The sequence below is a fragment of the Zootoca vivipara genome, chromosome 12 (assembly GCF_963506605.1).
Source record: "Zootoca vivipara chromosome 12, rZooViv1.1, whole genome shotgun sequence".
Taxonomy (NCBI): domain Eukaryota; kingdom Metazoa; phylum Chordata; class Lepidosauria; order Squamata; family Lacertidae; genus Zootoca; species Zootoca vivipara.
In genome coordinates, this window is record NC_083287.1 from 40705895 (window position 1) to 40729161 (window position 23267).

General features: G+C 42.8%; 1 protein-coding gene across 7 annotated transcripts in view; it reads right to left on the reverse strand.

The window, feature by feature from the left end:
- The window catches only part of ARHGAP12 (Rho GTPase activating protein 12), a 92084-nt gene extending 72463 nt beyond the window's left edge, over positions 1–19621 (reverse strand). For 6 of the 7 annotated variants that reach the window (XM_035128859.2, XM_035128862.2, XM_035128858.2 and 3 more), the window contains exon 1: positions 4115–4236. The gene's annotated coding sequence lies outside the window, so the exon portion shown is untranslated. Of the gene's footprint in view, positions 1–4114; positions 4237–18227; positions 18288–19524 lie in introns of those variants that run through there. The other variant, XM_060280882.1, reaches the window with a different exon arrangement.
- Positions 19622–23267: the final 3646 nt, after the last annotated feature.

Sequence of the window (23267 nt, forward strand, 5' to 3'; positions counted from 1 at the left end):
TGTTGAGCAGCAGCTCTAATTTCACAAAATCCATCTCTCAAATGCCGTTTTATCAAAAGCCTCATTCCCCCACCCCTTTTTAAGCACTTAAGTGAGCATCACCTGCTGTAGCCAACCACGGACAACCAGACTTGTGAGGGGGTAGAATAAAAATGAAGAGGGATCCATCATTAGCATTATGAGAATACTGTACTAAGGCTTCAATACTAACTTAATGGCTGCATTTGTATATCAAGCTAAACCAGGGGTAGTTAATGTGGTGCCCTACAGACAGAGGGACCCAGGTGGCGCTGTGGTTAAACCACAGAGCCTAGGGCTTGCCGATCAGAAGGTTGGCGGTTCGAATCCCTGTGACGGGGTGAGCTCCCGTTGCTTGGTCCCAGCTCCTGCCAACCTAGCAGTTCGAAAGCACGTCAAAATGCAAGTAGATAAATAGGAACCGCTACAGCGGGAAGGTAAACGGCGTTTCCGTGTGCTGCTCTGGTTCGCCAGAAGCGGCTTTGTCATGCTGGCCACATGACCTGGAAGCTATACGCCGGCTCCCTTGGCCAATAATGTGAGATGAGCGCGCAACCCCAGAGTCGGTCACGACTGGACCTAATGGTCAGGGGTCCCTTTACAGATATTTTAAACCACAACTGTAAATATCCATACTGTTGGCGATACCAGCTGAGGCTGCTAAAAGTACAGTGGTGCCTCGCTAGACAAATTTAATTCGTTCCACAGGTCTTTTCTTATAACGAAAAATTCGTCTAGCGAATCCCATAGGAATGCATTGAATTTTTATTGAATTGTTTTTTGCCCATAGGAACGCATTAATTGAATTTCAATGCATTCCTATGGGAAACCGCGATTCACTAGACAAATTTTTCGTAAAACGAATTCGTCTAGCGAGGCAACCTCCACTAGAAAAAACCTTTCGTTAAGCAGAAATTTCGTTAAGCGAGGCACCACTGCAGCCAGTATAGCCAACAGTTAGGGATGATGAGTTATAGTCTGAAGCATCTGTAGCGCACCACATTGGTTCCTCCTTTTGTTAAACCACAGTTTGATGTGTGCTTGAGCAACAACAAACTACAAGCAATCCTTGAGCTCAAGTCCCCACCACTCCCACAGTCAGGAGTTTGCTTCACTTTTGTTTTGTCCTAATCAAGAAAAACCATAGTTAATGTCAATCATGTTTTGCTTTTTAAACAACAACAACAACTTGCAACCAGCTCATAAACACTGTGCCAATGCAGCCAACAGGGCTCAGTTCTGAGTAGGTGTGCTGTAAGCATTAGAACAGTGGATATGGTAAACTGCATTATACACTAAATTTGCACTTTTCAAAGAGTGGATGTAATGTAGGAGGCAATAAAAGTGAAGTAGCATGACATTAAAGCCCACACACTTCACTAAACCAATGTGAGTCAACAAAGGGTGAGCAAGATCTGAAATTAGTACTGGAACCCAACCTTACTTTCAAAGAAGCAGTAACTGTACAAAAAAGGAGTACAAAAACATTTAGAAGGTTAGAAAGCAGTATAACAGAATCATAATAATATATCTGTGTATATTTCCTATCCTGGAAGCTATTTAAAACCAATTATAATTTGCTTCACTCGGTGTAATAACTGAAGCTCAGAATCAAAAAATCATACCACGGTCCAAACAAAAATTGGAAAAAACCTATGCTACTATTTATGTAACTAAAATACAAACAAGCTCTCACAGTGTCATTTGGTTCTTACCGCAGACTATTGTGCTGGCAAACATTATCCCCTACAGCTGCAAGGAGCGCATTAATGATGTTGTGATACAAACAAAGTTAGTCATTGAAGTCGTATTGGAGGACATTTAGATCCCCATGTCATAGGTTCTTACCAACTGAAGGCCAGATGAAATAAAACCCAGCCAACTGTCCTCTGCACAATTGATGTTTTCTCCTATGTTGTTACTTGTCAGCATCTCAGCAACAGGCTTTAATTTAAGCACATTTTCATTAAGCCCACAATTTTGGGATGCCTATCACTTGAGAACATAATGCACACCCCCTGGCATAAACTGTTTTGTCTTTTATGCAAATTTTTCTGCAACCTATAACTTTCACTTCAGGCAAGAATTCTGTCCATCAGAGGAATGTGAAGGCTTGCATTATTCTCGATGTTTAAGATCAAAATTTCTGACAAGAATAAAGTACACCACAGTCATCTGGAGAAAGGGTAACAGAAACATTTCTAGTCACCATGGCAGAAAAGCAAACACGCAATGCAAGGCCAAGTCCACGAGTTTCATAACAACATTCTCTTCACATTTGCTGAGGGAAATCAATTTCACACGCTGAAATTTCATCAGAATAATTTTGTTTGACAGGTGGTATGACTCATTTGTACTCAATTTTATATGAAATACTTTCAAAACGAGCCTAAAGATTTAAACACAGAGATTGTAACCATGGACAGTAGATACCAATTACCCAAAAAATGGTCAGCTCCTTCTTGAACACCTATCACTAGGGAACATTTGAGGACAATGGGCTCCCCAATACAGTAAGTACAGTATTTAAAATAAAAGCTAAACTGTGCCTTTCTTGAAACTTGATTACAAACTCAGTTTCTCATATTCTGAATTCATAGTGTACTTACATGCCAAACAGCTTTAAAAAGCCAATTCCCCTAAAGTTTTTTTTATTAAAAGGGGGAGGGAATAACATCATATCAGTTACTTGCCTCTCTTACTCTGCTCTTTTATTATTGTGCTGACTACAATTGTAAACTATAAATACCGTAGCTAGAAAAGACTGTGGCTGATACATTGTGGTTAACTCATACTAACTAAGGCTCAAATCATTTTAAGGCCTGTATAGACAGTTGGCAAGGAAGAGAGAATGCAGAACTTCCACTCAAGCTAGTAACTAAGCTATCCTCCTTCTTCATAATTTGTCCTAACTGGAGAAATGAAGTTACACAATGTACTCTCCTTTAATGTCTCTCTCTGTTTGTATTATTTGGTCAACTATAGATACATCTGCAAGCTGTATGCTGTATGTATGACTCTGGTTGTAAGTCACTTTTGGTTGCCCTGGGGAACCCTGACGAATTTAATAATAATAATAATATCATATAGATTGTGTATGCATAACACAAAATAACTTATAACCAAATTAGGCTTTTACTACAGAAGTAAAATATACCACTTCAGGACCCGTCTCCACACAGGCAGCTTGACACAAGGCAAAATACCGGTACAGAGAGATGGCATCCAATCTGTGTATCGGATGCACAAACAATGCTTCCAGGCATGAAACCGCCCTGGCTCCCGAGGGTAAAGGAAACAGAATTCGTATATATTGCAGAATCAGGCTGTACCAGTCAAGACACCGCGAACTACAAATTAAAACTGGACCCAAGTGCGGACAGAGGTGATATTGCCATTCCTCCCTCTTGCCCCCACAAACACACCCATATATACACGGGAGAGTCACCAAGTGATTACTGTATAGGGAACCAACAAGTCAGCCCCCCATCCTATTCTGCTCATGTCGCACAATGAAAACACCCCAAGGTCAAACGGGGGGGGGGAGTGTCGCGAGGAGTAAACCCGACGCAGCACATCTATCAGCAGCGGGGCATTAGGACTTGACACGGTCGTGTGCACATGACGCACCGTCGGCTCCTCTTTAAACTCCGGCTGTCACGTTTTCCCACCGGAGTAGCCGAAAGTGTGGCTTAAAGGGCTTGCTCCCCTCCGTCCCTCCTCCACCTCCACACACCTTTCCATGCTCCACCTATGGGTGGGGCGGAGGCTACAACGCGCTTTTCTGATAGGGGGCGCAGGCGGGGGAGGGGTGGGGAGAGGAGGAAGGGGCGGCGGAAGAAGAAGAGTTGCTCCGGCTTAATTAAACAAGACGTGCAACAGTGGGAGGGGGGCAGTGAAGGGACAAACAGGGAAACCGTGTCTCTCCGTTCCCCCTTTCCTGGGTTTTTTTTGGGGGGGAGGGGGAGAAAGAATCCCTGTGAAGCCAGCAACGCCCCCTCCCCAAACACGCACCTACTTCAACGCACTTCTGGCAGGCACACCACAGCACGCTGCTCCCCGCACTCCTCCTCCCCCCCAATAACGGCCCACTCACCCGAAGCGGAGGTCCAGGTCGCTCCGACTACAAGGCGGTATCGCCGCCGCTGTTGCTTCTTCCTCCTCCTTCCGCTTCGCCTCGCTCGCTCCTTTCTTCCCTCCTGCCTGCCTGCCTGCCCAGGAGCCCCGCCCCCTCCCGGCCTCAGCTCCGCGCCGAGTGTCAGCTCCAGGGCACCGCGCTGCCCGGCGTCAGAGGCCCCCGTCACGTGCCGGGGGAAGGGGTAGGGAGGGGAGGCGGGGCAAAAGAGAAAAAGAGGCGGGAAGAGGCGGGAGAAGGAGCGCGAGGGAGGGAAGGGCGCCTGCGGTTATTCATTTGAATTCCGCCCTTCCCCCCCCCTCGCTCCCTTTCTCTGCCCAGGCTGCTTGTTCCACGGAACAAAAAAAGGAATAAAATTAAGCTCAGGTGAAACACGCACAAGCATGTGTCTGTTATTGTATTACATTATATATTCTATTCTATTATGCGTCTCGACCGAGATTAAGCTGTTTCAAAAAATGTTGCAGGGAGAGAGAAACTTTGCTTTTTTAAAAAACGTAGAGGGATGTGTTTATTGAACCTTAATCCTCAAAATCTGGTTCACGGGTTCACGAAGAGTCGGACACGACTAAACAACAACAACAATCCTCAAAACGGAAAGATTTCAAGGTGGTGCCATGGCGCGCGAATGGAAGCGTCCCCCGCAACAGTTGGTTAAAGGAAGCGTATAAATCCGACGGACACGCGTTTGCAATCAATATACGGAGGGGGTGGGATAAGCTACTGAAGAGCAGCAGGAGGAGGACTACAGTATAGGAAAAGTGCCCGCGAGCGCAAGTCTTGGAAGCCGGGGAATAGTAAGGGTTTGGGGGGCGGGAGAGAGCCCGGTTCTTTTTTGCACCGTGGAAAAGGTAAAGATTCTTTTTTGCACAGTGGAGACACACGGAAAATAAGAAAAGCCCTGATATGCATGAGTTTAAGCTGTGGGCATGTCCAAGCTAGCCACAGCCTTCGACGCAGCTGCCTCGCGATGCCTCGAAGGGAAGGGCTGGAAACTGCATGGAAGAAGCTTCCCGACAACAGACCTTCCTGCAGTGATATTGCAAACCCTGACACATCACCGGGACTAGGAGTGCTTTGACATCAAAGCCTGAGGATGCAAAGGCAGTACGTCCCAAAATACATTTATGCTAGGTTTTACAAATGCCTGGGTTTTTTTAACCTGCCCTCGGAATTACTTCTGAGGATACACGTGTAGTAAAGGTAAAAGGTAAAGGGACCCCTGACCATTTGGTCCAGTCGTGACCGACTCTGGGGTTGCGGCGCTCATCTCGCGTTATTGGCCCAGGGAGCCGGTGTACAGCTCCCAGGTCATGTGGCCAGCATGACAAAGCCGCTACCGGTGAACCAGAGCAGCGCACGGAAACGCTGTTTACCATCCCGCTGTAGCGGTACCTATTTATCTACTTGCACTTCGATGTGCTTTCGAACTGCTAGGTGGGCAGGAGCTGGGAACGAGCAACGGGACGTCACCCCGTCGTGGGGATTTGAACCGCCAACCTTCTGATCGGCAAGCCCTAGGCTCAGTGGTTTAACCCACAGCGCCACCTGAGTCCCACTTCACAGCGCCACCCATGTACACGTGTGGTACTGCACCATTAATAGCCTAAAGGTTAAACCGCAAGCTCCAAGATACAAGCCTCATTTGTTTGGGATCTCATGGCTTAATCCCTCAAATTTGATGGTTGGAAATGGGATACCTAATTAAATGGTGTTTTCAGTAATGTTCAAACTTTGCAATCCATTTCCCCCTCATGCAATGCATTTTGTTGTGTTATTTTTGCTGTTTTAATGCACCTTTTCCCTGCAGAGTTGTGTCATTGTAACCATTGTTTCTTGGTGAACTGCATAGTTGGTTGTAAATTGTTTTGGGTTGCCCTGCTGAGACAAAGCAACTAATAAATTTAATAAATAATAACGATGTAATAATCATCATATGCATGTTTACTCAAAGGTAAATACAACTGTGCTCATTCCTAATAGGTGTATTTAAGATTGCAGCCTAAAATGATGATATATCCAATATTTCAATATAATCATATACTTGAATATAATCTTTGTTAACAATAGCTAAGAGAGAAACTTTTGGAGTTGCCATTATTACTGATAATTGCTGTGATTTTGTATGTACATTTTCAATATACATACACACATAAATAATTTTATTTGTATGCTACCTTCCCACAATTCAAACCATGCTCAAAGGCAGCTTACAACACGAAAAAGTACGTAACTACAACATAACAAAACTAATCATGAACAATAAGTGAAACATGAAAAAATACACAACCAAACTGAACAATTTCCACAAGGATTATTCTCATGGTATTCAGGAAGCAATTATTTTTCCTCTGTTGTGTTTTACTATAAAGCAAATAGGAGGACGTGTTTGGAAGATTCTCATATGAATAATTTCTAGTGCGTTTTTTTTCTTATAGTGCTATATATAGATGGGGAAAATACATTGCATCTATGTGTGGAGACAGTTTTTACATGGTGGAGCATTCCGCCATATGTGTCTTCACCTATAGGCAATAAGCAGCTTTATGACCTTTGAGAAGTAAGCCTGTATGGAGAGAGCGGAAATAGGTCATTCATAATAGATTCTGCATCAACAGAGGAGAAAGAAGAATAACAGAATTGTGGCAAGGGAAAGCAGTATTCCCAGATGGAATGCTATGTCACGCAGTCACCGTCTTCCTTCTCTAGTGCAATCATTGCTTGGTGTCAATAGGTACCAATTTTTGGCTCTAACTTTATAATCCAGTTCTCATAGAAAATCCAAAATAGAAGTCTGAAATGGACTAGGAAAGAACAACATGGTTCTCCAGCATTTTAGCTTCCCACTTACGTTCAGCTATATGCCATGCATTGCTTCTGGATGTAGTCTATATTCTGTGGGCTGCAAGGTGCTTAACCCTTAAACTGTTCATGTTTCATTCAAGCTGGTACAGACCCAGTAAGGGCACATTGACAACTTTCCTCTTAAATAACAGCAGTTTACTTCATCAACAATGTCAGCTGTAAACAAAGTCTGTTTTGTATTCTCACCACCAACTCACTGTATTGTAAATCACTTGTCCCCATTGGCGCGTCTTTCATCTTCCAAAATTTAGTATTTTACTGCTATTGTTTCTGCTGGATTACAGCTGAGCGAGAGGGTAGATACGAATGCACCCCGAGTTAAATGAGACAAAAGCAGCTTAAATGAAAAGGCGTGGATTTATACAGCTTTTGAATTGCATTGTCCTTTCAGCACTCATTTACCCAGGCCTTTTAACATTTGACAATATTGTTTTAATGCCAGAAATCCATTGAATATTTTTTTGTGGTTTTATGGTTGTTTCTGTTTTATCCAGTATTGTTAGCTAGCCTGGAAATGTTTATAATGAAGGATCAGATAGATTTATAAAATACATCACTAAATAAAATATTATTCCCCAGCTTATTGTGCCAATACCCCCAGACATTCTCAACACAACCCCCAACATGTATTGTAGCTTATCTTCTTAATGCTCTTTCCTGTTACCAAGTCTTACATATGCATGTGCAGCAAAATGTGCCTTTCACTGTGTATGTGTCACTCAGCAATAGATGCATGCAAAACACCCCAGGTTCCATGCCTTATCCAGGTAGGGTTCGGAAAAACTCTCCAAGTTTGAATCTTGGCGAGCTGCTGCCAGTCAATGTAGACAATACTGAGCTAGATGAACCAGTGGTGCAACTCAGTTTGAAGCAACTTTCTCCTCTGTTATTTCACCACTATCTATTTAGGAACAGGGACCTACTGGTATCTCATATTGCTTATCTCTCCATAAAGTACTGTGAACACTTACAACACACTCATGGTCATCATCACTAACAGGGTGTGTCTGTAAAGTGGGGCTGGACTTATCTCTCTGCCAGCATGGCACTGAATATGCTGTGGTCAAGTAATATTTTCAGGAAACTAGATATTGTGTAACCTTGGTCCGCAGGTTTTATATATGGTCAATTGCATAAGAGTCAGTTCCCTAGTTTGTTCATTCTCCTTTCATTTTTCTTATCTGTTTCCCACTTTGCAGTCGGGTGTTGCAATCTACATTGCTAAAATATCACCCCCCTACTCTTCACATATGCCTTTCTGCTATTGTTGAGGAACAGAGGCAGGAAGTTGTGAAGAGTATGTGAAGACAGCTCCAGTTTTGAGGAACAGAATATCCCTGACAGCAGAAATGTGAAAAGCACTCTCCTTCATCCTTGCATACAAGTCTACCATGACTCTAACGTCTAAAATGCTAACATTCCCTTCTATTCACCTCCTCCTCTCTCTTTTTCATTAAATTCCCTCCTACTCACATTCCCTGCTCTAACAAATTAACTTAAGACTCAGCTCTTCAGCACCCAGCATCCCACCACAGTTGAAGGCCATTTAAAATCACTCTTTACACACACATCCATAATGATCTCTTCACAATTCCCAATGAATGTTACATCAGTGGTTATAACTTGGGAGGATAGCACTACTGGTGTGGCCTGACCCTAAGCACATTTTCTGCAAGTCCCACTTAAGTTAGTGGGAGTTCATTCTGTTTTCTATGATAGCAGCTGGTGTGCGTCATAGACACAACAACCTAGATCTGTCCATTTTATCCTGTACTTCAAAAATAAATATATTTCCTCAAACCTAAACATCACAAACCACCTGAGAATATAATTACTTCCATCATATTCATTCATTCATATATATATATATATATATATATATGAGATATCACATTGTCAAAATGCAGAAAAAAATGAACAAACCTTAATGCAATATATCTGGAATGTCACAAAAGGCAAAATATTAAAATCACCTTATTTTAAAATGTTCTCTATGCAATTTAATTTATACAATACTTATGTAATTTTTTTAATAAAAAAACTACATTCAGCTGGAAAAAATGGCACATACCCATAACTGGATTTTAAATTATTTAAATTGTTTTTCTTCCAGCTTAGCAGGGATTCATATTTATTTCAGCTTTTAGTTTATATTGCCTTCGATTACATGTCTGAACAAAGTTAACATATTGCACCTTTTAAGCAGAGAAATAAATGAAGTATCCTTAAGATAAGGGGTCAGCAAAGTTTTTGTGGCGTGGGCCAGTTCACGGTCCCGCAGATGCTGTGGTGGGCTGGAGTGCGCGTGCACACGCACGCGCAAACGCTATTTCCAGCGCACCTTCCGGCATGTGCAGCTTCCCATTGGCTGCAGGAGCTTCCTGCAGCCAATGGGAAGCCAGCCAAAGTTGCAGAAGGCGGTCCCCGCTCTGCTCCGTGCTAGTTTAGCACGGCACAGGGGAGCCGGCCAAGTGGGGTCCGTGGGGCGGTTAAACCGCTTGTGGCCTATGGGCCTTAGGTTGCCGATCCCTGCTTAAGATGCTTCAAAGTATTTTTCCCCCCCATTTGTAAGATAACTTATAATACGTCTTCTGATTGGGAGCCAATATTCAGACATTTAAGTCACAGGACAAGCAGAAAGTGGAACAAAATATTTAATTAATCTGTCGTCCATATAAGAGTTGCTGGATTTGCCAGGATTCTTCAGAATGCATTGTTTTTCTATAGTCTGAGTTCGCTTCCCTGCTACACACACAATCCCCACCCCACCCCGAAGAATTACATAGCATCAGCCGTCCCAGACTATACCACTTAGAATACAATAGGGCAGGCATAGGCAAGCTCGGCCCTCCAGAGGTTTTAGGACTACAATTCCCATCCCTCACCACTAGTCCTGTTAGCTAAGGATCATGGGATTTGTAGGCCAAAAACATCTGGAGGACTGAGTTTGCCTATGCCTGCAATAGGGTATCATGTTTGTATGCATCCTCAGACTAGCAAACCTGGTACTGTACAGTATTAGCTTAAGCTATGTTTGTTCATTTAATCTGCAGGGTGAGGGTGGGTTTCTTTTTCTTTTCTTTTTTAAGGTGAGAGAACATTCAAAGATGTGATCTGCCGCCAGCATTCTGAAATTCTGCTGCAGTCCAAATAAGTCTGTAACCTAGCCCTAAAATAACCCTATACTCTTCCAATATGCCCCATATCCTATAATACAGCTGGCCATGCAACACACTGATTAATTATAGGCATCCTTTGCTGAACAGCAAACCGGAAGCGGAATATCATTTTGGAAAATGACTTCAGCTGTCATCAGAGAAGCACCACTCTAATACGATATGGATATATCCATACATGTACACACACAATAAATTTGCTGCCTACATGAACAAGGGAATCCATAAAATTTCAGCACCAGCCCTTTACTGTCTTGGGTCATTCGCAGGTCTCTGCCTTTTTCTGTGAAAACATTGACTCCACCCACCAGAGATAACAGGCCTACTATTGTTTGCATGAACACTTATTCCTCAATGAAATAGCCAAGAACCAAGACTCGTTGCTTGTTGCTGACATTCTTCAAGTATCCAGATTGCATAAAGAAGCCTTCAGGCATTTCGATTACAACCTTTATTTCTCTTTGCCTTGCAACACACAGAATGTCATGCTATTACAAAGTTAAGAATGCCTTTACATTTTCATTTTTTTGAAACTCTACATCACACACAATGCTACTTCTCATGCACATAAGCTTCTGCTTGTAGTTCCGTAAATAATTTGTGTGGTATGAATGTTGTATGTGCATTTAGAATATGAATATGTGGTGACATTGCGTAATACCACAGCCCAGTATATTTGACACTGGTGTGTAATGTCTGCTCATCTTTGGAGCAGAGAAAAATAAATAATAGTTTTTGACATAGGAAGTGAAAGAGGATAGAAATATGTGTCGTGGTTTTGGGGTAGGAACCAAAAGAAAACACTGAGTGGTTTCAGTTTCAATGCTAAACCAAAATTATAGAGCTCCGAAACACCATTATCTTAGTTAAATTTTAATTAATGTCCATATAGATTCACAGAAGCAGAGGTAATCTTGCATTGCATTCACTGCATATTCATGTTGGAACGGTTAAATATTCATACTGTGCTGCTTTTCAAATAACATGGTACACTAAAAGGAAAAATTACAGTACAATCCAATCTGGGTCTACTAAGTAAGTCCTCTTGAATTCAATGGGGTTTACTCCCCAGTAAACAGAGTTAGGATTGCAGCCTTAGGTCATGCTCCTTATCAGATATTCAATTATATTAACTTAAGATTTCTTATCTTCTCTAGAATTAATAAACTTGATTAAGTGTATTAAGAACTGAAACTGTACTTACAGGCCAGCAAAGCAGTTAGGTAGCCTGTGGCTGCAATCTTGTTCCAGACATAAGTGTTTCCATTACACTAAATGTGTGCAGGAAGGATTTCAAGGGTTGTGGAGCACCAGCCGCACTTGAGCAAGCAGTGGGCAGGATCCAAAGGATGTCAGCACATCAACGGAGCATGGGTTGGGAACCTATGGCCCTCCAGATGTTACTGGAACACAATTCCCATTATTCCTGGCCATTGGCTGGCCCTGAGTTGAAGCCCAACAATGTATAGAGGACCACAGAGTTTCCACCCCTGACCCAGAGCTTCTGAGGCCCATTCTCTTATCACAGTAGATCTCTATGCCAGCAGTTCTTAAACTGTTTCCTCCTGAGACCATTTGAAAATTGCTGCGGATCTCAGCAGACCACTTAATGAGCTCCCCCACCACCACCACCTTTTCTTGATTCTGCAAATCAAGGCACATGCTTTGGGGTTTTTTCTTCACTGCCAGGATCATTGTCAATTCTAGTCTCATTATAAAAACCACAAGCTTTAATGCAGGGCACTGTTGTTCTGCCTTCATAATCCAGCCCTAGTGAAGAGACTCTCATTCTCCATCATAAACCTAAGGAAGCGTCTCCATCCCCATCGTTCAGCTGAGGGCCTTCTGGCAGTTCCCTCACTGCGAGAAGCGAAGTTACAGTGAACCAGGCAGAGGGCCTTCTCAGTGGTGGCACCCACCCTGTGGTACCCTCCTATCAGATGTAAAGGAAATAAACAACTATCTGACTTTTGGAAGACATCTGAAGGCAGCCCTGTTTAGGGAAGTTTTTAATGTTTGATGTTTTATTGTATTTTTAATATTTTGTTGGAAGCCGCCCAGAGTGGAGTTCATGGATTACCAATAGTCCACAGATTACAATTTGTATACATCTGCCCTACTCTATCCAGTATAGAAATGAAATGTATAAGAACAAGAAACCATTCCTGGAAACTGAAGGGAGAAGCCTAAGGCAGCATGAGGAGCTGTAGTCAGAAGTTGCAGAAGCCCCACTGTATGAGCACAAGTGCTAAGTTGGACACACACATTGGGGTATTTGCATACTATAATTAATGTGGGCAGAAGGGAACAGATATTCTTCTTTATCCCCTATATCTTCCCTTTAGGGAAGAGGAAACAGCTTTGAACTGCAAAACATGCTGATGAAGATATAAATAAATTGGTTCGTCTGTTTTTCAAGTGCTTAATTTGCATAATTTAAAAAATAATTTATTAAGCCTGCTCCAAAATACAATCCTTTATTCATGACTATATTTATAGCCCTATGGTTGCTTTGCCCCACTGTGAGTGGCTGAACTGCTATGATGTCACAGTGATGCATTTCAGGCAAAGGTGTAACTTTCCCTCTGTCTGCCTGTCAGGATCTGGAGTCAGTAGTAGGTCAGCAATAAAAACACCAGTGTCAGTGAAGTCAGTTAACTCTTCATTCAAAAACCCCCCAAACAGCACAGGCCTAGTGAGCACAGCAACTCTTCCCAGTAGGTGTTGCCCCAAGGAGGCAGTTGTGAGGACTGAAGGTCCCTGCCTTCCCACTGCTCTCTAAGGCTCCTCCCCAGGTCCTTCCCCTCTCTTTGCTCCACCCACTTTATTTCTCTGCATGTTCTGGGAGACCAGGGTAGTGGGAAGACTCCCTAGGCTGCCTCCTTGTTGCCTCTTGGCCCCCCTCCTCTCCAGACTCCTCTCCTGCCTCTGAGCCTAAACTGCTCTCTGCCACAGCCTCGTCCTTCTCACTAAATCCTGTTACCTCTTTAGCTTCTGACACTTCCTCCTCCTCCCCCCAGTCTGCTCCCTCTTCTCCCTCTGACCACACATCATTGTCCCACCACCAGTCCCCCAGTTCTGAGACTTCTTCCCCTGGGGGTTCCCTAGCTGGTTTGTCTCCCACCATTCCTCTGCATCCAACCAGTCCATGACATTGCCTTAGAGACTTAGTAGCTCTGATTTTACAGACAGCCTGGCTAGCCTTGGGGTAGACAGCTGAGGGTCAAGAGCAACTTGGATATGAACTTTAAGGTTGAGAAAGTAACTTGCATTAAATTAAACCATGTGAATATAACTTCCGCTGCAACCCTAACCCCACTTACCCATGACTAAACCCTACTCAATTCAACAGGACTTACTTCTGAGTAGACACCATTAGGATGTCAATTATCTTTCAGTTATTATCATGATCTTTCAAATGAAACCTTCTGGATGTGGTCAGCTGAAAGTGTTTTTAAAATTTTAAATGCCGCCAGACAGAAAGGAATACGAGTGATGATAATTTGCTAGCCTTTTGTCTCAGCTCACATATGCCTAATGCCTGACTGACAGACTAGACAAATCCTACATAATGTATGTTTTTTGAGCCATATCACATATTTTGTTTGCTTAATCTTTTATTGATGTTCTTTTGTAGGCTAGGCCACACAGCTGGGGGAAAAACTAATATCTTGCTGAACGCTTAAAATGTAGGAGTTAAGAAAATGGATGGCAAGATAAGTGCAAAAACTTTCAGATACCGTAGTTACAGCAATTAAATTGAAAGGGTTGAACTGTGCATGCTCCATTAATCTCATCATACCTCAAATAACAGCATTAACATCTTAATTGCTCATGATCACTAATAAAGTAAGGAAGAAAACAGGCAGGGAGTCCACGGAGGGCGACAGCTGGGTCAGGCAAAAGGCACAGCCAAGAGAAAAATATATATGGAAAGATGGGAGGCACAATCACTCAGTTTGAGGTGGGGGAGTCATTTGTGGGGATCCTAAGCATGAGCAGGAAAAAATTAATTTCCTAAATACGGTAACTGTATTTTGCAGCTCCTGTTCTTTGTATGCAGTCTTTCCAATATTATCAGGGATGTGAACTGAATTCTGCAGTGAACTCAAGTTAAATAAAAATAATTTCATTCCACATATACTTGGCTGGCCTCCTGTTTCTGATAGTAGGGGCCAAACCACATGTTACAGTAATCATGCTTGTTGCTGTTTTTAACATAGCTGCCAAGTTTTCCCTTTTCTCACGAGGAAGCCTATTCAGCATAAGGGAATTTCCCTTAAAAAAAGGGCTAACTTGGCAGCTATGGTTTTTAAGTATGCTTAATGTTGCCACTCTTATTTTGAAAGAGAAGCAAGCAAAGGGTTCTTGATGGGGCCTAATGTGGATCATGGCGTCATGGCAGTTTCCCACTGAAAACTGCCACCCCTGCTGCTATTTGCTCCCAAAGGTTACCATTTATTGCAAACAGCAGTTTACTCAGCTTATTGAAGGCTGTCTGGTTTGGTTTCCTGAATGGAGTAAGACAGGACATGTCTGGGAAGGGAGACAATAAGTGTTGTCATGTCATATGCAGAAGTATTTGTAAAGCAGGCATATTAATTTCTATCAGGAATAAGGAACCTGTGTGTCCCTCCAGCTGCTATGAACTGCCCCGAGCTCTATGGATGAAAGGCGGTATACAATACAACTCTCATAATCTCTGGCTATTGGCCATGCTGGCTAGGAATGATGGGGACTGAAGCTGAACAACATCTGGAGCACTGCAAGGTTCTCCATCCCTGGTCTAAATTTCCTTGTGTTTTACACTATGAAGCATGGTTAGGTCTTCCCCAGGGAAGCTAAAGAGGAGATGAACAGAATCCATGGTATGAAACATTTTCAACAAGCTTCTTGAAACTGGATGCATTTCCAAGTATAAAACTCCTATTTAGGAGCAACCTTCCTTATTCATTTCTTACAAAAAGTGGTGCATTTATCATTTTAGATGGGCTCTGCAGTGCCAGAAGAATGTCAAGTACATAAGTGAGTGGTAAGAAGAAAGATCAACTACAAAACCTATTAGAATCATAGAACTGTATATCTGGGAAGGGACCACAAGGGTCATTTAGTCCAACCCCCTGCAATGCAGGAATCTTTTGCCCAGCATGGGGCTTGAACCCACAACCCTGAAATCAAGCTGGGACATACATCACAGCTGGGTGCATGCTGGAAGCAATCATCAGGGTTGATACTCTGCGTGTATCACAGGGTATGAAAAGTTTACTCATCGTACTGAATGGCAATAGGTAAGCGGTAAAGCAACACAAGAACCAGCTTGCCGCAGGCTTGCTTGTTGGACTCTCATGTCAGCATGAGCAAAGGTTTGTGGGAGCTGGCACATTACAGAGGAACCATTGGCACACTGTTGCTAAATACTGTACACCAAAAGATATGGGGAGGACGTCAGGTGCCCATGTAAAAGTTTCAGAGTACTTTCAGAGGACAACAATACCCCAGCCTCCTCATTGTGCAGACATCCGAGAGAGAGACCAAGCACCTGGGCAAATCCTCCTGTGGGGCAATGGCAATGTGATTTGGCCCATGCATTGCCAGGGTGACCCCAGGTGACCCTCATGGTCCCTTCCAACTCTACGACTCTATGTTAATCTTATGCCTAGGAGAACTTCTCATCTCATATACGTTTCCTCTAGACAAGCAGGTTATCTTCTTCCAGTGCTGTTCTGGTGAGAAGTATATTCTCTTAACCCACCGACATGGTATAATACATAAGCTTCTAACTTCCTGGCTTTTCCTGGAAACATCCCAATAAAATAATTTAGCAAGTGAAGGATGAGTGTCAACTTAATTCCCTGATGCTGGCTGTTCCTTAACAAAAGGCAATGATTCAGGTGTCTACACCCAGCCATTTAATGCCCTCAAACCATTTATGCAACTCCCACTGCTAATGCCTAAATTAAATCTAAAGCCCTTTGGGATGAAAAGTGCTGTATAAGAGAAAGGTGGTGTAATTTTTAAGGATATAAAGATCCATATGCAAGAGTGCACTAGCAGGCCCACTGGGATATCTTTAGATAATTTTTTAATGACTTTCCTTTCAGTTAACTTTCAAATGACCTGATTTCCTTCTCAAAAACATAGGGTGATATCCAAATATAGTCCTATTCAGAGCACACCCATATAAAATCAATGGTTTATTTTGAGTATGACTAACTTTGAATATCACCCATAATGTCCAGAAAGTATAATCTTTATTTAACATTTGTGGTTTGCTTCCCTTCTCTCTTTTTTGTATCTTCATGTTGTTACAGTGGTACCTCGGAAGTCGAACGGAATCCGTTCCGGAAGTCCGTTCGACTTCCAAAATGTTCAGAAACCAAGGCGGGCTTCCGATTGGCTCCTGCAGCCAATCAGAAGCCGCGTTGGACGTTCAGGTTCCAAAGAACGTTTGCAAACTGGAACACTCAAAGTAGGTTTCAAGGTACAGCCTTGCAAGTAGAGTTCAATCCCTTGAGTCTAATACTGTAGTAGGATGAGGAACAGAGGAAAGAAACAGCAGCTTGTGGGTAGGTTGGCCCTTCGTCATCAAGAATATATCTGCTGCTACATGCATGCAACCATCAGCTGCCAAACGGTATGTTGTCATGAACTAGCAATGAGTTGAGGCAGCAGCAGCAAGTGATAAATCTCTCTTTCTTCCGCTAGTTTCCACTTTTTGTGGTGAGCAGGAAGGTGGGTTTTTAAATATCTTTTTTTAAACTTCTTCTTTTCTTCCTAGGGATTGCCAAACAAACTGATTTTGCATAGTTTGTGCCTGAACTGGTATTAAGATTTGGGAAAGAAACTGGATCAGTTATGTTCTTGGCCTTAAAATTCTATTATCTATCTTTGTAAGCAACATCTGTGAAACTCATTCTGGAGCTGGTGGTCAAATACCTATCAATTAAATGATTCTTAAGTGACCGCACAGTCCTTAAAGAACAGGGGTTTTCCATAGTGTGTACTGTACACAATGTACTTCCCTGTGCTCTAGACAACAGTTGCATAATTTGTGACAACCATGCCATTCTCGTCCCAGAGAAATAATTGGATTAGTTACTTACTTAAAGCCTGTTTACCACACTCTTCAGCCAAAAAGACTCTCAAGAGGAGCTCACAAATCAAGGAAACAGGCAGTAAAACCACAAATGTATTTATAGACCTTTAATTGTATGTCTTTAAACCAATAAATACTGTACCACACAAACACACGCAATAAAATGAGTGAACCAGTGATGCCTAATGCAATCCTGTAAAATATTTCTACTCAGAAGCAAGTCCCTTTGAGCCAGTGAGTGTTATATGAAACAAGTGATATGACCTGAACACCTCATTATTCAGAAAGCCAGAAACTGAATCAATGTTCAGTAACTAAGGGTAACATACCGCTTACTAATTCCAGTCACCATTGTTTTCCTTGTGATTTTTTTCCTAATAAGAAAGACTCAGATTGATCCTCATTGCGACCTGGTGCAAGGTCATCTGGTAAACCTCACGTCTGAGCAGGGATTTGAGCCCGGGGCTTCCCAGTTCAAGCCACCGAATTCAGAGGACCTTGTTCCCAAAGTAAGTTGCCTAGGATTGCAGCATTGGTCATTATTTCTTAAAAGTCATCTCGTAAGCCTGACATGCAAGCATCTCCAGGCAAAACGCCTCTCCGCTCTGTTCCTTAGTTCAGTTCCTTGTCAGCTTCTTCCTACTCACCTCTTTTATAGCAATACTTTTGCCACCTCCACACATAAAACAATACGGATGCCACCTCCTCGGAGCTCAATTGTAACAGCACGAGAAAAACATTTTTGGTTAGATGTGCACACTCCCATGATTTATAGCAGAAAAGTTTTCAACAACTTCCCATCACCTCCTGCAGTGAACAATCATTTAATGCTTCTTCTTTTTGCCAAAAAGAAATCCTATACTGTACTTTGTGTATGTTTTAGGCACCGGTTTGGCCAACATCACAAGACCAAGAATCAAAATGGAGTGGGCCCTACCGTTTTGTGATGCTGTTTCCTTGTAGCTTCCTTCTGAGACCAGGTTCTGTTATGATGGTGCTATAAGGAAAGCAGAAAACACAAATGTCAGGGAACAGGAACGTAGGAGGCGGCCTTATACGGAGTCAGACAATTGGTCCATCTCGCGCAGCCTTATTTACACTATTGGGCAGCAGCTCTCCAGGATTTCAGGCCGGGCTCTCTCCCAGCCCTGCCTGAAGATGCTGGGGGTTGAAACATGGACCTTCCGCATGCAAAGCAGATATTCCACCTCCGAGTCAAGGCTCTTCCCCACGACAGACAGCTCATGCCATCAACTAATGAAGAGACCACCAAGGGGCTGAGACGAGGGTGCTGTTTTATTTGCTTTTTCTAGCTTTTGTCTGCTTAATATTTGAACACAAAGTTCCTAAGCAGATAGATGGCAAGTAAATAATGGACAAACTCTGCCCTACCAAACAGGCCGAGAAGCAGGTCAAGAATGAATTTGAGCAGACAGAACTGAACAACTAGCACAACTTTACTGCACACACACACACACACCCCATTTGGTGGGTAATCTGTTGTGGGAGGTGGTCACTTATTTAAATGGCTCTTTGAAAGGATTGGCCATTCCACAGAGAACAGGCTGCAATGGAGGACTTCGGGCTCTCAAATTTCAGCAGCGCCCTGTGCAACGCTGAAATTAGTCCTCCCTGCCAACACCTCCCACGTTCTGTTCTACAGCATTGTTGTGGTGCCCCCTGCAGTGTGGCCACACTGGCAGTGCTGCCCTAAAACTACCTATGCATGCTGCAATCCCATAACCTCTCTCAATGGGGGAGTAATCTAAGTTGCAGTCTGTGGGACTTGCTTCTCAATGGACATGTATAGGATTGTGATGTGAATGGACTAAATCTCCCTTAGTTTGACCCTACAGGACAGCTCTAATGCCTCTTACTATAATTAAAATTCAGTTTGCTAAGTATGTTGGATAGGTTATGAATGCACATACTTGTTATGTCTGCATGAAGTTCGATGTGGATATGGCAGCTGCCACCCACTGCAAATATATGGTTAATAAGTACCTAGGTGTGCCAGTATGCACCAAGCTGGAGTGAAACCATGTCTGATGGTGAAGCACAGGAGGAGAAACCCTTCAAAGCTGTAAATTGTGAAATTCTCTTCTGGTTAAACTAAAATCCGAAAAGTACTTGGTGGGCTTCTAGGGTTTCTTGCTAAGACACTGTTACGTGGATTGTTAATGAACTTTGCTTTATGTGTAAGACCAACGTTCCCTTTATTTACAAAACATTACCTTACAAATCTCCAGCAGCCTCTCTTGTTGTCATCTCTTGGACTAATCAAAGTGATTTTTGTTGCTGACTCTTGTTGAACTGGTTTTCCCCCACCTTCTTCATTTGCAGGGCTTGACATTATTTACATAAGTTCTTTGGGATTCTAAGAGGGAAAATGCCACAGAAGTGCAGGGTATGATTATTTTGTTTGTACAGTATTAGAGATCCCAACCCTTCTGTGCTGAATCAGCACAGCAAACAGCAAACCTTGCAAACATTATTAGCCTGAACAATGAATGAACAGGAAGCAAGGCCTCTTTCACTTGGGGAACCTAGTTTTCTTCTCTGTGTTACGTTCCGGGAACAGCAGAACACAACATCTGAGACACTCCAGCACTTTCCTAAGAACCAGTGCTCTTTTTTAAAAAGGGGGGTGGGTGGGAGTGGGGGAGATGTACTATTTCAAAAAGTAAAAACCAGAATACCCCAAAAGTTGTTAAGCTTTTTATAGAAAGATTCCAAAATTATTGAGCTTCTTTTTACAAAAACGTCAAAAACATGATTTTTTGATTGACATGCCTAAGTCAGATCCAGGAGAAAGTGCAACCTTTTGGAAATGCCCCCCCCCCACATCAATTCTGCCTTTAAAGTGCCACACTTTAAAGTTCTTTTTTTAAAAAAAAAAAAAAGGTGCCTGTACTGCATACCCTTCAGTACCCCCACAAAGAAAAGCACTGCTAGGAACTATTTATTCGCTACAAAACTGTCATAAGAAATTCCATTGGCAGCACTGTGCCAAGGGCCAACAGAAGTCTGACCTGGCCCTCTCCCTGCTCTCCCTACTGATGGTTGTTTAGCTTAAAGCAGAGTTGGACCAGAGAGCCCTCCTAACAGCATCCTTTACAGGGCATCCTCTGTAAAGCAGGGTTATGTGAGCCATCCTAGTTTGGATCTAAATAACAGTGAGCAGAAGGAATAGAGCCAGCCAGGCTGTTTTGCAAATTCTTACACAGCCGCCTGCGCAGGAGTTCACAAAATGCTACATCAGGTGAGTTCTACAGCAGTCCTCATGCATTTCTGCTTACTCAAGAGATTGCACAACCAAGAAAACATTTTTGGAATTAGTTTTACTCCCTACCCCCCAAGTGATGTAGTGTGAATAATATGACAGCCTCTCCACAAGAAGAAGCAGACTCAAGCCAAAAGCATTACCACCAGCTGCATTCAACAATAAGAACCATTTGAAATCCAAATAATTAAGGCCGCGGTCATATACTCAGTTACATGGAAGCAAATGCTACAGTATAGGATGGCACTGTAAGGCTGCAGGCCTGTGCGCACTTATTGTGGGGTAAGCCCCACTGGACATGGCAAGATTTACTTCTGAGTAAATATGCTTAGGGTTATGCTGCAAACTGCAGTCTTTAAAATGTAAGAAGAAGAAAATGTTTTATCACATCACAAAAGAAGCAGAATAAGCACCACAAGAAGATTGTGCTTTCGAATTTTGAGGTATTATTTTACCCTGCTTTTCTGTCATGGGCAGACAAAATGATTTACCACCTTTTTAAAAAATTAAAAAAAAAACACATTGAAATATGAATGACAAACAAAGAGTTTAAGACAGCAGCAGGTAAAAAGCCAATTATAGCAAATAGTCAAAAGTCAAGCACCCAAAGCTTCCCGAAACAATATAGTTTTCAGTAAATATCTACATGTCAAATGACAAGGGGTCAGATTGCACTCCAAGGGGAGGGAATTCAGCAGGCTCACTGGAAAGGCTGCCTTGGACACATAGCCATACAATATCACTTAAGGCAAGACCACAAGCACAGTTTTAACTGGCAAGCAGGAATCTATGGACACAGATAGCCCTAGAATTAACCAGGTCCCAAGCTGTTGAGAGGGGAACACATGGACCTCCAGATATTTTTGGACTACAACTCCCATCAACTCCAGTCAGCACAACCAATGATCAAGGATGGTAGTAGTCCAACCACAGAGGGCCATAGGTTCCCCATCCCTGCCATAGGTTCCCCATCCCTGCTTTAGGTGTTCAAAAGCAGCATTCAAGTTGAGCCTGCCAGACAGCCAATGCAATATGCAAGAAGAACTGACATTGCACCAAAAGGGTTTGACAGGATGCAAATGTTTTAGCTAAGAAGGAGGTAGCCATATGGACTTGATAAAGAGTGGGCATTCCACAGACAAGAGGCCACTGCAGGAAGGCCCTGTTCCTAGCGCTGGGCCAGTCAACATGGTGCCCTTCAGATGTTGCTGGGCTACAATTCCCATCATTCTTGGCCACAATGATCTGTGCTGATGAGACCTGAAGTCCAGCATCATCTGGAGGGCACGATTTTAGCTACTCCTGTTCTAATGGATGCTATTATACAGCTATGTGTTGGTCTGTCCCTTTACCCCTCTCCCTCTCTCCTATGTATCAAACAGGGAAAGCTTCTGCGAACTGGCTGTTAAACCAGCCAGCCCAGTGCCACCGGTTTTACTTGAGGTCATCAGCCTCAGTTCACTTGTAGCCCTTCTAAGTTCCACTGAAGTTGACGGGAATTAAAAACATGCACAAATGTTGAGCTCTGTAGTCAAAACAAGGCAATGGGAAAGCCTTGTCCTGGAACAAATCAAGGAGGAGGAGAACTGCCCTTCAAAGGTTGACATCACTATGCTTCCTTCCCCATCCTAGTTTTGTTGGGGTTGGGTTTTTCCTGAACGATCTGAGAAAGGCCTTAGCCTATCCAAATAGCCTTTTAAAAAAGAAAAATGTCTAAAGGGAGAGGGGATTTAGGTCACTTGGCGAGCAGATGATAGAGAAACACTATTTTGCTAACATAAAGAAAACAGCTTTTATCATGATCAAACTGCAGAAACAACAGAACACTGAATTACCAAAGACGACTAGCAGTTATATAAAAACCTGAGTTGTCTGCTGTGCTTAATTCTAGTAAAGCACAGCTAATCTAAGGATTACAATGAAACTGAGAATGAATGGAGTATCTTAGTTATGCTTTTTCCTGTTCTACGATTAACACCAGGACAGCACATTGCCTTAGCTAAAGAAGCATTGAAGATAAACAGCTTTAATTTGATGAAGCTGAATTCATATTAAATTGGGCTTCAGCCTTAAGGGTTTGCTTCTTCAGACTATTAATGCCATCCATTTGTGAGCTGATGAATGGACAGGCATAGCCCTGTTTCTGGTCCTGCTGTGGTCTGGCTTTCCTGGGGCTCTAGGGCAGCAATGTTGTTGGATACTGCTGACTGAATGCAAGGGGGGGTGCAGACATCTCTCTGACCCACACATTTCTTTGCTCTGGGGTTGGGAGTCTGGCCTCCAGCCTTAGATTTGCTACAGCTGCACAGTATAAGCTGCTAACTATGTCATGTTTGTACACGTGGAACAGCACAAATGAGAGGATCCTCTGCAGGAGTCACATTTATCACTGCTCTGATGCATAATTCATTCTAGTTATCATAGCTCTGATGTATAATTTATCGGGCCACTTTTTTCTCCATTAGGTTTCTTTGTGCTTCTGCTTGGTCACTTGTGCAAATAATCGGGTTTTCTTTCCAATATTTAAAACAAGAAATGGGTGGTCCCTACTTCTAACACTTGGAGAAAATGCTTTTTTAGGAAGTATGGAGGTTAACAGTGTTCCTCCAGCAACAGAAATTTTATTCAGAGTGAAATATTCAGAGGGACGTGTGGGTGTTAGTTGTGTTGTGTGGTTCTCTCCAGTCACGCAGC